The sequence below is a fragment of the Rhinolophus ferrumequinum genome, chromosome X, assembly GCF_004115265.2.
Source record: "Rhinolophus ferrumequinum isolate MPI-CBG mRhiFer1 chromosome X, mRhiFer1_v1.p, whole genome shotgun sequence".
NCBI lineage: Eukaryota > Metazoa > Chordata > Mammalia > Chiroptera > Rhinolophidae > Rhinolophus > Rhinolophus ferrumequinum.
In genome coordinates this window covers 49,091,599-49,105,455 of record NC_046284.1, presented here as the reverse complement: position 1 = coordinate 49,105,455, position 13,857 = coordinate 49,091,599, and the positions used below count along the sequence as shown (strand labels likewise).

The 13,857-nt window shown below is 37.5% G+C and overlaps 1 protein-coding gene and 1 pseudogene across 1 annotated transcript in view; one reads left to right on the top strand and one right to left on the bottom strand.

The window, feature by feature from the left end:
• The window catches only part of IL1RAPL2 (interleukin 1 receptor accessory protein like 2), a 1,393,401-nt gene that overhangs the window by 1,097,927 nt on the left and 281,617 nt on the right, over positions 1-13,857 (top strand). The gene's annotated exons all lie outside the window — the stretch shown is intronic.
• On the bottom strand, positions 1,431-11,429 carry LOC117024579 (thymosin beta-4-like; annotated as a pseudogene).

Sequence of the window (13,857 nt, the reverse complement as noted above, 5' to 3'; positions counted from 1 at the left end):
CTAACCATCAGAGAAATGCAAATAAAAACCACAATGAGATACCACCTCACCCCAGTCAAAATGGCTATCATCAATAAATCAACAAACAACAAGTGTTGGCGCAGATGTAAAGAAAAGGGAACGCTTGTGCACTACTGGTGGGATTGCAGATTGGTGCAGCCACTATGGAAAACAGTATGGAGGTATCTGAAAAATCTGAAAATGGAACTACCTTATGATCCAGCAATTCCACTCCTAGGTATCTATCCGGAGAAATCCAAAACTCTAATTCAAAAATCTTTATGCACTCCTATGTTTATTGCAGCACTATACACAATAGCCAAGACATAGAAATAACCGAAATGCTCATCGGTAGATGACTGGATTAAGAAACTGTGGTACATTTATACAATGGAGTTTTAGGCAGCCATAAAAGAAGAAAGAAATCTTACCATTTGCAACAACATGGATGGACCTAGAGAACATTATGTTAAGTGAAATAAGTCACACAGAGAAAGACAAATACCATATGATCTCACTTATATGTGGAATCTAAAGAAAAGAATAAGTGAATCAACTAATCGGAAACAGTTTTGGAGACATAAAGGAAAAACTGAGGGTTCCTAGATGGGAGGGGGGTGGGGATAAAGGGGAAGGTGAGGGGGTTAAAAAACAGTCAGTAACCACAAGATGGCCACGGGGTTTTGAAAATTAATTTGGGGAATGTAATCAATAATGTTGTAAAGATTTTGTAGTGTATCCGATGGATACTTGTCTGATTAGGGAGACCACCTCAGGGATGATGTAGATGCCTGATCACTGCATTGTACACCTGAAGCTGAAGCTGAACAATAATGAATGTCAACTACAAGTTTGTGTATATATATATATATATATATATATATATATATATATATATATATATAATATATATATATATATACTTACAAGAAGCGGAGTACAGCATTAGGAATAGAGACAGTGGAAATGTAATGGCTCTGTGCAATTTCAGAGGGATAATGGATGGGGGGAGGGGGGTTCACACAGTGTGAGGGATATAAAAGCTAAACGTCTAAGTATTACTTTGTCTTGTGCACCTAAAACTAATAAAGAAAAATTTTTTAAAAATGGCACTCTGATTAAACTGCATTTTACTGCCTGCAGGACACCTTGGATCAGCTTGGTGTTTACTGTAGATTTTACTACAGTCCCACCCAGCTTCTACCTTCATCAACATGCAAGTTCTTTTTCTTCCCTGCCAGCCAGAGAGGCATATGGGAAAGGCAGGAGCAGCCTTTTTTGTCTGTAGTTCTGATGTGAAAAGGGGAAGCACAGTAATTTTAAACTTGATCCAACCTCTTTGTGTCTTACAAAGTTAAACAGCTAAAAGAAATAAAATAAGAAGGCAATGCTTGTGGAATGTACAGTGCGTATTGGTGGTGCGTGCCTCATCACGATTCGCCTGCTTGCTTCTCCTGTTCAATAGTTTCTTTTGAAGGCAGTAGGTTTTTCTCTTGCATGTCTGTCTTCTTCAATTTTGCCTTACTGAATTTCTCAATCTCAGCCATATCAGGTTTGTCATACATGGTTGCAAAGGAAGCGTAGCAAGGCGTGAAAACGAGTAGAATCTGATCTGCTCAGTGGCTGTTGCAGAGTGCCAGTATTTTATTATTTTGATGCTGTTGTAAATGGAATTGTTTTCTTAATTTCCTTTTTGAATAATCCATTGTTAGTATGGAAACAACTGATCTTTTTGTGTTGATTCTTATCCAGATCAGTGAATTTTTATGTATAAATATATACATCCATGTAATCAACACATCAAGATAGGCAACTTTTTCATCATCCCAGAAAATTTCCAGTCAGTACTCCCCAAACACTACTGTAGAATCTATTAACATGGATTTCATTTGCGAGATTTTAAACTTCATATAATAGATCCAAACAGTATGGCACCCCATTGCTTTTTTTTTTTTTTAATGAACAGATGTTTATTAGGTGCCTACATTTTGTTAAGTAAACATTCCAGTTATTTGGTAGCTACACAGAAATATGAAACAGTCCCTGTGAAGACAGAGCCAGGAGTGCAGTTTCCAGGCTCTCAGCCTCACGTGGAAAGGTGCTGGCTCAGGTAGTAGATGGCCATCAACTGTGATTGGATGGCCATCAGCTGTGGCTAGTTGCCCGTCAGCTGTAACCAGTGAGCCATTGGCCACTAATATAACTGCCGTGGCTACACTAGCAGAAAATGGGGGCTAGCAAGAAGATGGTGGCTGGCAAGCGCGTAGTGTGGCGGAGTGTGCATTGCAGATCGTGTGGCATGTGGCTCCTGCTTCCTGTTTCTCCAACCCAGCCGCCAGCGAGAATATAGTGGTATGACTCCCCTACCTATGGCTCAGTGGGTGTTCCTTTTTGGCCTCACCATGTCCTGTGTTCTTATGTGGGGAGCGGGAGCAGAGACCCCGCAGGCCGTCCTGCACGACAGTCCCTACCTTCCAAAAAGTTAAGATTTAATAAAAGAAAGAAGTTACTACCACTTGAAGAAGTGACAGTATAGGGTAGATGCACACTGAACAGGATGGGCAGACTTGGGTCAAAAACATGGCTCTCATGGTCCTGGAATATTTCCTCCAGGAGATCAGATAAGGATGGGAGGATTTCTCAGGTGAAGGGGAAAATGTGCAAGTACATGTACATGCTGAGTTTCTTTGGGGAGCTATAGGGGACCAGTTTTACTGGAGTTTAGCTGTATGGCTTTCAGTCCAGTGATGGACAAGCAAGAGTATGTTGTGCTCAACGTGGTTTTGAGATGCATTCCTATTATCCCTCGATCAGCAATTTATTCTTGTTATTGCTGAAGATATTTCATTGCATGAACATGCCAAAATTTGTTTATCCATTCTCTTGTCAATGGGCATTTGAGTTTATTTCCAGATTTTAGCGTCAGTAAATACAGCTTATGTAAACATTCTTGTTAGGATCTTTGGGAAACATATGGACTCATTTCTCTTGAATATGTACCTACATATGGAATAACAAGATCATATGGTAAGTGTATGTTCAACTTTAAAAAGAACTGCCAAATCTTTTTTCCAAGTGGTTGTATGAACTTGGTATTGTAATTCTTTGTCATTTTGTCCTTTCTGGGGTGTGTGTTGATATCTCATGGTGGTTTTAATTTGCAGTTCTCTGGTTACAAATGATATTGAGCCTCTTTTCATATGCTTATTGGCCATTCAGATATCTTCTTTCGGGGCAACCTATTCAGGACTTTTGACCATTTTTTAAAAAGATATCACCCCAGTCAAAATGGCTATCATCAATAAATCAACAAACAACAAGTGCTGGCGCGGATGTGGAGAAAAGGGAACGCTTGTGCACTGTTGGTGGGATTGCAGATTGGTGCAGCCACTATGGAAAACAGTATGGAGGTATCTCAAAAATCTGAAAATGGAACTACCCTATGATCCAGTAATTCCACTCCTAGGTATCTATCCGGAGAAATCCAAAACTCCAAAAATCTTTATGCACTCCTATGTTTATTGCAGCACTATACACAATAGCTAAGACATGGAAACAACCAAAATGTCCATCGGTAGATGACTGGATTAAGAAACTGTGGTACATTTATACAATGGAGTATTACGCAGCCATAAAGAAGAAAGACATCTTAACATTTGCAACAACATGGATGGACCTAGAGAACATTATGTTAAGCGAAGTAAGTCAGACAAAGAAAGATAAGTACCATATGATCTCACTTATTTGCGGATTCTAAAGAAAAGAATAAGTGAATGAACTAATCAGAAACAGTTTTAGAGACAAAGAGGAAAAACTGAGGGTAGCTAGATGGGCGGGAGGGGGGGGTGGGGGGGAGGGGTGAGGGGATTGGAGGGCAGTTGGTGACCACAGGATGGCCACGGGTTTGAAAATTAATCTGGGGAACGTAATTTGGTGCTTACCAGAGGGTAAGAAGGTTGGGGGATGGGGGATGAGGGTGAGGGGGATCAAATGAATGGTATTGGAAGGGGAGCTGACTCTGGGTGGTGAACACACAGTGTGATTTTTGGATGATGTGATACAGAATTGCACACCTGAAATCTATGTAATTTTACTAACAATTGTCACCCCAATAAATAAATAAATAAATAAATAAATAAATAAATAAATAAATAAAAAGAAAAAAAAAGGAAGATCTTATGTTTTATATGAAATTTACATCACAATAAAAGAGAATAAACCTTCAAAAAAAGATATTATTATTTTCTTAATGGAGATACATGATTTTAAGAAGGAATAACTTGAGATATTGTCTTAACCCTTATATTGTAAGATTGGAAGTGAGGATCAATTTTCATTTGCTGTTTAGAAAGATGGTAATCTGCAATTTATGTTTTCTGAAAGTGTTTTTTTTTTTTTAAATTTATCGGGGTAACAATTGTTAGTAAAATTACATAGATTTCAGGTGTACAATTCTGCATTACATCATCTATAAATCCCATTGTGAGTTCACCACCCAGAGTCATTTCTCCTTCTATCACCATGTATTTGATCCCCCTTACCCTCATCTCCCACCTCCCCACCACCTTTATCCTTTGGTAACGACTAAACTATTGTCTGTGTCTATGAGTTCTTGTTTCTCATTTGTTTGTCTTGTTCTTTTGTTGTTTTTGTTTTATATACCACATATCAGTGAAATCATATGGTTCTCTGCTTTTTCTGTCTGACTTATTTCGCTTAGCATTATACTCTCAAGATCCATCCATGTTGTCACAAATGTCCCTATATCATCTTTTCTTACTGCCGAATAATATTCCATTGTGTATATATACCACCACTTCTTTATCCATTCATCTATCGAAGGATATTTGCTTGTTTCCATGTCTTGGCCACTGTAAACAAAACTGCAATGAACATTGGAGCACACGTGTCTTTATGTGTAGATGTTTTCAGATTTTTTGGGTAGATACCCAGGAGAGTGGTTGCTGGGTCATATGGAAATTCTATTCGTAATTTTTTGAGGAACCTCCACACTGCCTTCCATAGCGGCTGCACCAGTCTGCATTCCCACCAACAGTGTATGAGGGTTCCTTTTTCTCCACAGCCTCTCCAACACTTGTTACTGTTTGTCTTGTTGATGATAGCCATTCTGACTGGGGTGAGGTAATATCTCATCGTGGTTTTTATTTGCATTTCTCTGATGATTAGTGATGCTGAGCATTTTTTCATATGTCTATTTGCCATTTGTATGTCCTCCTTGGAGAAATGTCTCTTCAGGTCCTCTGCCCATTTTTCAATAGGGTTGTTTGTTTTTTTGTTGTTGAGTTTCATGAGTTCCTTGTATATTTTGGATATTAGCCACTTATCAGAGGCATTGCTTCCAAAAATCTTCTCCCATTCAGTTCGTTGCCTCTTTATTTTGTGGATGGTTTCTTTTGCTGTGTAGAAGCTTTTAAGTTTCATATAGTACCACTCATTTATTTTAACTTTTACTTTCATTGCCTTTGGAGTCAAATTCATAAAATGCTCTTTGAACCCAAGGTCCATAAGTTTAGTACCTATGTTTTCTTCTATGCAGTTTATTGTGTCAGGTCTTATGCTTAAGTCTTTGATCCATTTTGAATTAATTTTGGTACATGGTGACAGATAGCAGTCCAGTTTCCTTCATTTGCACGTGGCTATCCAATTCACCCAGCACCATTTAATGAAGAGGCTGTATATCCTACATTGTATATTTTTAGCTTCCTTGTCAAAAATTATCTGTCCATATTTATGTGGTTTTCTTTCGGGTTCTAAATTCTATTCCATTGGTCTATGTGTCTGTTTTTCTGCCAATACCATGCTGTTTTGATTATTGTAGCCCTGTAGGACAAGCTAAAGTCAGGGAGTGTGATACCTCCAGTATTCTTCTTTTTTCTTAACATTGCTTTGGCTATTCGAGGTCTTTTGTGGTTCCAAAACAATCTAGTGATTTTTTGTTCTATTTCTTTAAAAAATGCCATTGGAATTTTGATGGGGATTGCATTAAATCTGTATATTGCTTTGGGTAATATAGCCATTTTAACTATGTTGATTCTTCCAATCCATGAGCACGGAATATCTTTCCATTACTTTGTGTCTTCTTCAGTTTCTTTCAAAAATGTCTTATAGTTTTCAGCATATAGGTCTTTCACATCCTTATTTAAGTTTATTCCTAGGTATTTTATTCTTTTTGCTCCAATTGCAAAAGGAATTGTTTTTTGTATTTCTTTTTCTGAGATTTCATTGTTAGTATAGAGGAATGCAATGGATTTTGTATGTTGATTTTGTAGCCAGCAACTTTACTGTATTCGTTGATAGTATCTAATAGCTTTTTATTGGAGTCTTTAGGGTTTTCTATATATAGCATCATGTCATCTGCAAAGAGGGATAATTTAACTTCTTCATTCCCAATATGGATGTCTTTTATTTTTTCTCTTGCCTGATTGCTCTGGCAAGGACTTCCAACACTGTGTTGAAAAGCAGAGGTGATAGGGGAGAGCCCTGTCGTGTTCCTGAACGTAGAGCAAAGGGCTTCAGTTTTTCACCATTAATTATGAGATTAGCTGAGGGCTTGTCATATGTGGTCTTTATTATGTTCAGGTATTTTCCTACTATACCTATTTTATTAAGTGTTTTAATCATAAATGGATGCTGTATCTTGTCAAATGCTTTTTCTGCATCAATTGATATAATCATATGATTTTTGTCCTTTATTTTGTTTATGTGATGTATCACATTGATGGATTTCCGGATGTTGAACCATCCTTGTGCCCCGGGGATGAACCCCACTTGGTCGTGATGAATGATCTTTTTAATGCATTGTTGTATTCTATTTGCTAGAATGTTGTTTAGGATTTTTGCATCTGTAGTCATCAGAGATATTTGTCTGTAGTTTTCTTTTTTTGTGTTGTCCTTACCAGGTTTTGGTATCAGGGTAATGTTGGCCTCATAATATGAGTTAGGGAGTACTGTCTCTTCTTCAATTTTTTGGAAGAGCTTGAGCATGATTGGTATTAGATCCTCTTTGAAGGTTTTTTAGAATTCACTAGTGAAGCCATCTGGTCCCGGGCTTTTGCTTTTGGGAAGGTTTTGGATGACTGATTCAATTTCATTACTGGTGATCGGTCTGTTTAGATTTTCCAGGTCTTCATGGTTCAGCCTGGGAAGGCTATATGTTTCTAAGAACTTGTCCATTTCTTCTAGGTTATTGAATTTGGTGACATATTGTCCTTCATGATATTCCTGGATGATCCTTTGTATTTCTGTGGCATCCGTGATAACTTCCCCTTTTTCATTTCTGATTTTGTTCATTAGTGTCTTCTCTCTTTTTATCTTAGTGAGTCTAACCAAGGGTTTGACAATTTTGTTAATCTTTTCAAAGAACCAGCTCTTTGTCACATTATTTTTTTTGTATTGTCTTCCTGTTCTCTATTTCATTTTGTTCTGCTCTGATATTTGTTATTTCCTTTCTTCTGCTGACCTTGGGTTTCACTTGTTCTTCTTTTTCTAGTTCTTTAAGGTGTAACATGAGGTTATTTATTTGGGATTTTTCTTGTTTCTTTAGATAGGCCTGTAATGATATAAATTTCCTTCTTAAAACTGCTTTCGCTGTATCCCAAAAATTTTGGTAGGATATATTTTCATGGTCATTTGTTTCTATTTATCTTTGGATCTCTCCTCTAATTTCTTCTTTGACCCAGTCGTTCTTTAAAAGTATGTTGTTTAATCTCCATGTATTTGTGTTTTTCCCTGCTTTCTTTTTGCAGTTGATATCCAATTTCAAAGCCTTGTGATCAGAGAATATGCTTGGTATGAGTTCAATCTTCTTAAATTTGCTGAGGCTGATATTATGACCCAATATATGCTCTATCCTTGAGAATGTTCCATGTACACTAGAAAAGAATGTATAGTCTGATTTTTTAGGATGAAGTGCTCTATGTATGTCAATTATGTCCATTTCATCTAATGTGTCATTGAGGGCTGCTATTTCATTATTTATTTTCTGTTTGGATGATTTATCCATAGCTGTCAGTGATGTATTTAGGTCCCCTAGTATAATTGTGTTTTGATCAATTTCTCCCTTTAGTTCTCTTAGTAGTTGCTTGGTATATTTCGGTGCTCCCTGATTGGGGGCATAAATATTGATGACTGTTATGTCTTCTTGTTGTATAGTCCCCTTTCCCATTATGAAATGTCCATCTTTGCATCTTGTTATCTTTTTTACCCTGAAGTCTGTTTCATCTGATATCATTATGACTACACTGATTTTCTCTGGGTACCATTAGCTTGGAATGTCAATTTGCACCCTTTCACTTTTAGTCTATGCTTGTCCTTGTAGCTGAGATGTGTCTCTTGGAGACAGCATTTGATTGGGTTTAGTTTTTTTGATACAATCTGCTCCTCTGTGCCTTTTTATTGGTGAGTTCAGTCTATTTACATTTAAGGTGATTATTGATATGTGAGGATTTCCTGTCATTCTATCTTTAGTTTTCTGGTAAGGCTGTGTCTCCATTGTTTCTTTGCCTTTTGTTGTTGTCTATTATTTCTGTATGGAGGTATTCTATAATGTTTCCCTCTGTTTCTTCTTTTATTACAGTATGTATTTCAGTTCTTGTTTTTTTTTTTTTTTTTTTTTTTGAGTGGTTACCCTTAAGTTTAAGTAAAAGAAAGTTTGATTTTTAGAGTATTGCATTGTCTTCAGAACGCTTACTTTCTCCATTCCCATATTCTGGTTCAGGCCTTTACTCTCCCCCTTTTTATGTTTTGGTTGCCACAAATTGTCCCTGTTGATGGTGGTTGAATATCCTCCTTTAGTATTTCTTGTAGTGCAGGTTGTGTATTAGAAAATTCCCTCAGCTTCTGGAAAGGTCTTTATTCCTCCTTCATATCTAAAAGATATTTTTGCTGGATACATTATTCTTGGCTCATAATTTCTCTCTTTCAGTTGTTTGAATATGTGGTTCCACTCCCTCCAGGCTTGTAGAGTTTCTGATGAAAAATCTGAGGATAATCTAATGGTCTTTCCTTTGTAGGTTACCGTCTTCTTTTCCCTGGTTGCCTTGTGGATTCTTTCTTTGTCGTTGATTTTAGACAGCTTCAATACAATGTGCCTTGGAGAAGGCTTGTTGGGATTGAGGTAATTAGGTATTCTAATTTCTTCTTGGATTCGAGGATCCAGTTCTGTCCACAAATTTGGGAAGTTCTTATCAACAATTTGTTTGAATATAATCTCTGTTCCCTTCTCTCTTTCTTGTCCTTCTTGTATGCCCATTATTGTTATATTGCTCTTTCTGATGGAGTCAGAAAATTCTTGTAGAGTTCTTTCATTTCTTTGAAGTCTCAAGTCTCTTTCTTCTTCCATCTGTGTCATTTCCAGGTTTCTGTCTTCGATGTCACTGATTCTTTCCTCCATCTGGTCAACTCTACTACCTAAGCTGGTTATTTCATTCTTAATTTCTTCTATTGAGTTCTTAATTGCCAGAAATTCTATTTGGTTCTTTTTTAAAATTTCAATCTCTTTCATAAGATGCTCATGTTGTTCTTTGATTGCGTTTCTGAGTTCATTAAACTGCCTTTTGTGTTTTCTTGGATCTCATTGAGTTTTTTCAGAACTGCAATCTTGAATTCTCTGTCACATATTTCCATATGTTTAAGTTCCTTTTCTGGAGAGTTTTCACTTTCTTTCTGAGCTGTCTTGTTGCCTTGGTTATTCATGGCAATTACTGATTTATTATTTCTCTTCCTAGACATCTACAGGAGTGGCTTCTGCAACAGGTTGACAGCAAGAGGTCTTTCTTTTGTTTCCCAGTACTTGTTGGTAGAACGTTTTATTTTCTCTCCGACTGCAGCCTTTTATTTCTCTCACACGGTAGTGCTATGTTTTCTCTGCACTATTCCAGCTTCTCACACAATGGGGGGTTTCCCTGGGAGACGGGCTTCTCCTCTGTTAATAGTTCACCTGGGTCATAGGGCGCAGTGTCCGTGTGGGTATGCGGAGAGCTTTTAAAGTTCCAAAGCTCTTCCTGCACCAGATTCAGAGCCCATATGTTTAAGCAGTTCTGTTTACTCTCACAGGGATCCACCCAGATAGGTGGTGCCAGGGGCAGGGTGAGTTGTGAGAGGTGGCCCAGAGCAATGGCTGCGACCACCACCACAGCCGGTCCTGCCTCCACAGCTTCTCCCCTCTGCCGGAACTAGTTGGGCTGCGAATCTGTGTCTGCATTCTACAGTTCTCAGAACAGCAAATATTCTGTTCTTTTGATCTGACACTGGTACTGTTCCACTTCTACCACCAGCCAGGTGGGGGCGGGGCGAGGTCTCGGAAGGGTATGAGGGGGCGGCTAGTCTCAGTGCCTGAGGCTTCTGTTTTCTGCTCGGCATTGTGGGCTTAAACCACCGATTTTAGCCTTCTTCCCTCAGTCTTGCTCTGAGGTCTCTGCAGTGAGCGTTGGGTTCAGCCGTGTTATATGCTGCCCCCTCAGCCCTGTGGGCAATAAATGGAGCCCCAGCAGTCCGAGTTCTTCCCTCTCCCACAGCTGTGATAGTTCCGGGATGCAGCGAGCTCGGAGCACTGAGCTAGGTCAGAGTCCTGCGCCATCCCGCACGGCTCTGTCTCCGCACTTCTCCCTTCCCTCCTCCCCGGCTTGCGTGTTTTTGCCCACCTTTCAGTGAATTCAGTAGTGGGCCTCTTCGTCTTGCCTGTCTGCTGTGCAGGGAGTCCTTTGTGGAGTTATTGTTGTTTGATTAATTGTAAATTCCAGGGGAGCTTTACAGAGGCTCACCTCATGCCGCCATTTTGATGACGTCACTCGTAAAAGTTTATTGGTGACTATTTTTAATAAAGTGTTTACATTGGGCTGGCCGGATGGGTCAGTTGGTTAGAGCGCGAGCTCTTAACAACAAGGTTGCCGATTCAATTCCCACATGGGATGGTGGCTGCACCATCTGCAACTAAGATTGAAAAAGGTGACTGGATTTGGAGCTGAGCTGCTCCCTCCACATCTAGATTGAAGGACAATGACTTGAAACTGATAGATCCTGGAAAAACACACTGTTCCCCAATATTCCCCAATTAAAAAGAATTTTTAAAAAATGTTTACGTTTACCTCATTGACTTTTTGGAGTTCTTTGTATTTTCAGGATGTGAGAGAGAAAAATAGAGAGATTGAGGTTACTTATTTCTCCTAGTTTGCAGTTTGTCTTTTCACTTTCTTAATCATGTTTTTTGATAAATGGAATTTTTATTAAGTTTATATATATTTTTTTCAATGCTCACTTTTCCCTAAATTAGACCAGTGAGAGCCTCTTCAAGTTGCCTCCTGTGTTCTTTTAAAATATGTCATCAGTTTTTAATGTGCCCTTACTTTCTGGCACACAGTGTTCAAAAATTACTGTGTAGTTTACCTTTCCTGGAAGGAGTGCTGGTTCATCTTAATGGGGGACGACCTTTTGAAACAAAGGTGTCTGAGCATTAGTTACGCTTATTCCTATTGTTTGTCATTGATTCTAGACTTTTTCAGTGTGCATAGGAGTTCATACCAATACCTCTAATTCCAATGAAAACTAAAGGTTTTGTTCTCTCCTCCTTTGCATATTTGTATCCTCCACCCAAAGTGTGAACCCTGATTCCCTGAAGCATTAATATATTTATTTGTTCACTCCTACCATCAGATCATTTTTTTAAGAATTTCTACACCCATACCAACATCAGCAATAATATGTTAAAGTTCAAAATTTCTATGCAGTTTTTTTGCCCTTAGAATATCCACTGAGTATGCATAGTCAGAGCAGCTGGTACAAAATTTACTTTGATTGTTTTTCATCCATCAGATTATCTATTTGATGTATAGTTAGGCACATTTGTTTCTGATTGTATCCGATTTTAAAGTTTTCCCTCATTTTATAAATTTATGTGTTTGAATATGTAAAACATCAACATAGTTCAAAAATCAACACTATAAAAAAGTAAAGTCAGAGAAGTTCTATCCCTTTCACCCCATGCCTACCTACTCTTTTTATGTAAGCAATGTCATATATTTCTGCCTTGTTATTACTGTATTTCATTTTACAAAAATGAACACATCATTATTTTCACAATTCAAAAAATATGAATACATACTTTTTCCACAATTCCCATTATTTCTTTCATGAAAGATAGTGTATTATATATTCATTCTCTTATGCACTTATTTTTCACTTAACAGTATATCCTGAAAAATAATGCCATGTCAGGTCATATCAGCTCATAGAGGACCTCATTCTTTTTTAAAATTTAATTTTGCAATAATTATAGATTCCCATGAGGCTGCCAAGAATATATAGGAAATTCTGTGTATCCTTCCCCTTGCCTACCCCTATGTCACCATCTTATACAACTGCAGTACAATATCAATACCAAGGAATTTGACATTGGTACAATGGTACAATCCACAGAGCTTATTCAAATTTCACCAGTTATACATGCATTCATTTGTGTTTCTGTGTGTTCAGCTTTTTGAAGTTTTATCACATGTATAGACTTGTGTGACTACCATCACAATCAAGACATTCAACCATAATATTGCCACAAGACTCCCTTGAGGATGTGGAGAAAAGCAAACACTTCTACACTGTTGGTGGGAATGTAAATTGGTACAGCCACTATGGAAAATGTTATAGAGGTTCCTCAAAAATTTAAAATACAATTGACATATGGTCCAGCAATCCCAGTTCTAATTATATACCTGAAGGAAATTAAATGACTATTTTGAAGAGATATCTGCACCCCCATGTTCATTGCAGCATTATTCACAATAGTCAAACATGGAAACAGCCCAAGTGTCTGTCAACAAATGAATAGACAAAGAAAATTTGAATATATGTGTGTGTGTGTGTGTGTGTTATATATATATATATATATATTTGATTATATATGTATTTGATTATATATATATTTGAATATATATATTTGAATATGTATAACAGAGAAGGTGCCAAAAATGTATACACATTTTAAGAAAGGAAAAAAACTATATTAAAATTGTAATAATATATACTGATAAAAAAAGATAAGGATAAGTCATGTTTGACATCTGTAATTACAAGAGGTGCTCAATGTGGTTACCATCAGCATAATTTTAGTACAGTTTTTTCCTTTCTTAAAATGTGTATACATTTTTTTGGTACTATACACACACACACAATAGAATATTATTCAGCCACAAAAAAGAGGGAAATCATACCATGTGTAACAACATGGATAACCCTTGAGGGCATTATGTTAAGTGAAGTAAGTCAGACAGAGAAAGACAAGTAGTGTATGATCTCACTTATATATGGAATCTAAAAATCCTGAAATCTAACAAACAGAAACAGAGAGTAGATTGGTGGCTGCACAGGGCAGGGGTAGGGGTGGGGAAAATAAGGAAATGTTATTCAAAGGGTCAAGACTTTCAGTTATAAGATGAATAAGCTCTGGGGATCTACTGCACAGAATGGTGATTGTACTTTATAATACTGTATTACATATTTGATAGTTGCTAGGAGAGTAGGTCTTAAATGTTCTCACCACATACAGACATGTGCATATGTGCAGGCACTGAATACACACACAAATGGTAACTATGTGAGTTGATGGAGATATTAAGTGACCTTATGGTAATCATTTCACAGTATATCCATATATAAAACCATGACATTGTACACTTTAAACTGACACAATGTTGTGTGTCAATTGTGTCTCAATAAAGCTGGAAGAAGATTCCCTCCAGTTACCCCTTTATAGCCATCCATGGTCCCCCATTATACTTAACACATGTGAACCACTAATCTGTTTTTTGTATCTATGATTATGCTCTTTCACAAATGTTGCATAGATGG